The 3,380-nt window shown below is 38.6% G+C and overlaps 1 protein-coding gene across 1 annotated transcript in view; it reads left to right on the top strand.

The window, feature by feature from the left end:
• The first annotated feature begins 3,296 nt into the window (after positions 1 to 3,296).
• Positions 3,297 to 3,380, top strand: part of Smim8 (small integral membrane protein 8) — a 9,726-nt gene continuing 9,642 nt past the window's right edge. The window contains exon 1 of the mRNA XM_023711981.1: positions 3,297 to 3,367. The gene's annotated coding sequence lies outside the window, so the exon portion shown is untranslated. The remainder of the gene's footprint in view (positions 3,368 to 3,380) is intronic.

The following is a 3,380-nucleotide window of genomic DNA, read 5'->3' as shown; positions in this document are numbered from 1 at the left end:
GTCCACCCAGTACAATTGCAGAAGACACTAGCACTGAGGAAACTGGAAATCACACACCTGAAATCTCAAAAAAAAAAAAAAAAAAAAAAAAAAAACCTATAGAAGTCCACCCCATGACTTCATGAGGCTTTGGGGTGACAACTAGACACAAACCATGACAGAGGAGATGGTAGAAGCTTTGGTGAGCTGCAACAAAATACCATGCTTGGTTAGGTTACAAAACTCTGACAGTCTGGTGAGATTGTCTGCCTGTATGTTTCAGCCTTTTAACTATAAAGTTTTCCCAGGTACAAGTGTTTTGCCAGCAATTTTATTTATTTAGCATCTTAGCCAAATACAATTATCCAAAGTTTAAAACAATACAGTTTTATATTATTCACATAACATGCGTAGAGGTTCCAATATCCTACAAACTATAAATTTTTAACAGCTACATTCACTAATGGGGAAAGGCACTGGGGCTGACATTAGGTTACCTTAATTTATGACAAAAGAACCTACCTTGTCATCAAAATATTAGAACTTGGCATACTCACAGCTTTGATGTGAATAAAATACACTCACTGTAATTTATAAATGACTTTACAGTGTATATCATCTGTCACATAACAATTTCTAAATGACTTGAAGAAAGTCCCATGTCTTTTAAAATGAAAAAACCAATAGGATTTAAAAAAATGGACAAAATAGAAAATAATCAAAGAGCAGCCTTACTTGTTTGAACATGCAACTTTTCAATTTTATGTTGAGCATGATAGAATACTCTGATAGTATAATTTTTTTATATTGTATTTGTTATATAATTTCATGCATCCCATTAACTCGTTATTTATTTTATGCCCTAAAAGAATGAAAAACATAATTAGAATAAATCTTACAATCTTCCTAAAATCTCTGAATGTTTTTGAGTTTTGAGAAACATTATCAGGATGTTATTAAGTGTAAATAAAATTGTCCCACTCAGTTGCCTTTGCACTGATCACAATCCCTCAATATTTATTATTAATACAATTTATATTTAAATTTCAACATTAGAAATCATTCCTTTACTTTTTTGTCTGGAGGCTTCTTTGAGGCAAATTTCTAATTTTTAGCCTTTTTTTATGATGAGTTAAAGTACCACCCATTTCTCTCCTCAAAATAGAAACTATTTATTTATTTTGTATTTTTAGGGAGGGATCTACAGGCTGTTCAGGGTCTCACTACTAGATCAGACTTGTAGTGATTCTCCTGTTTACAGCCTCCCAAGTGCTGGGATTATAGGCCCGTGCCACTACGCCCAGTCTCAATTGCCAAGTCAGCGTGCCCTGGTGGTGGGGCTGGCTCGGCAGGCCTGGGGATCAAATCCCCGGCCCCTGCGCCTGCTTTCAGGTGCTTTAATCCATTGAGCTATTTGGCCAGCCTGTGGATTGTTAATATCATTCTAGCTGTACATGGCCAACCTTGGAATCAGGACAGGAAGACATTGGTAAGGGAGTGGACACTATGGAGGGGTGAAGAACTGAGAGTGCTTTTGCAAACAACTGTAACATAATTAATTTTTACACTCATCAACTAACAATTCATTCAAAATGGTCAGCTATCCTTGGCCCACATTAATGATATCATCTCCTTTGGCTTGATTTTCTTTTTTTTTCTTTTCTTTTCTTTCTTTTTGTTTTTTTGTGCTAGGGATTGAACTCATGACCTAGTGCTTGTCAGCTAGGCGCAGAGCTATCTCCCCAGCCCTTGACTTTCTACTAGATTAAAAAATGTCAGTATGTGATTTTTTAAAATCTGCCTTGACAAAATAGAGACAAGAAATGATTTCTATTACATCTACATAAACTATTTTTGCTTGAAAAAAGATCAGAGATCTTTCAGAAGAGATCCCAAACTACTACAGTCATCCCCAGAGCAGACTGTGGGAACCAGTGAACATAGTTTAATAGATCTGAATGCATTTTTACAAAGATGAATCTGTGCTTTATGCAATCCCATTAAAGAGAAAACCTGTCAAATATGTTAAACATTGATGGGGCTGTTCAAAATGAAGTCTACAAAAGCATACAGGCAAGCATCACTCTTCAAACTAGTTCTTTTGCAGCATCAGAAAATACATATTTAAATTGTATTTACATTCCTTAAATTAGTAAGGCCTGTTGGCTTTTCTTTGGTCTCTTTACCTACAATTTATGATTATTCATTTTTTTTCATTTCATCACTTTGGGCTGATTACACTAGAGTAAAGGTACTTTTGTTTCCATACTGGTGTTTGGCCAGGTATAGATTAATGAGGAGAACCCTAAGGGATAAAGAGAAAGTTTGGGTCTGTTTATGATTAAACACAAAGTTTTATAGCCCTGAAGTTGCTCTTAGCTTTGGGCAAATAGCTTTTTCATGGAAACTTAACTTATGTTGTTTGAAGATTGCCTAGCAATACCAGATGTCAATGATCTTTTAAAAATTAAACCTCAAACAAGACAGGCATGGTGTCACATGCTTATAATCTCTGCTACTAAAGAGCTTGAGGCAGGAGTATCCAGTTTGAGCAATTTCACAGTACCTTGTCCCGAAAAAATGAGAGTTAAAGAATGAAGGGAACAGGGTATGTAAGATGTCATCGAGGGCCTCAGGTTCAATGCCCAGTAATATGCATGCACACAGACACAATACACACACACACACACACACACGCACACACACACAAATCTTAAATCAAATGTAAATTTAATTTTACTTGAAAGAACAGGTTTTAAATTAAAAATCCATTTGCCGAAGTTTTATATAAACTCATGCCAAACAATGGATATCTGCTATTGTATTTTGTTCCAATGTACCCCAACCAACTTAAACATCAACAAATGCAAGCCAGCATCCATACCTATTGTTGTCTGAAGCATAGCTTCACACATATTGTGCCTTCGAATCTCAAGGCCCTAACAGAATGGCAGAAGATTCGCTGTACACTTAAATTACCCTGCCTCTAAAGTAAGGGTGGAGCCTGGATCTGAGCCTTCCTTTCCAGATCAGAACGTTTGCCAATTCCTTTAAAATGAATATTTAGTTCTTGCAGATCTCTTTTTATTTTCGCGAAACTGAAAAATTGTTTTCACCTGGAAGTCTGAAAACAAAAGATCAAAAGGAAAAGAAAACAAAAACATCCCTTGCGCACTGCCACTCGCTGCAGCCCTGCCCCGGGCGGAAGCCGCAGCTTGAATGAAGCTAGAGCTGGTGCGTCCGCCGGCCCAGCCCGCTCCGCTGCGCTGCAGCCTCCAGCCTGCGGGCGGCGCTGCGGCGAACGAACTCCGCCCGGGGCGCGCTCGGCCGCTCTCGCCGCTGGCGGCGAGGTGCCGCTGAGAGAGCGCGGGCAGGAGGCGAGCGGCAGGTGAGCGCCGGGG

Source organism: Octodon degus, unplaced genomic scaffold (assembly GCF_000260255.1).
Source record: "Octodon degus isolate 3935 unplaced genomic scaffold, OctDeg1.0 scaffold00022, whole genome shotgun sequence".
NCBI classification, from domain to species: Eukaryota; Metazoa; Chordata; class Mammalia; order Rodentia; family Octodontidae; genus Octodon; species Octodon degus.
Note: the sequence above shows the minus strand (reverse complement) of the source record. Positions and strands in the feature narration are given on the sequence as shown.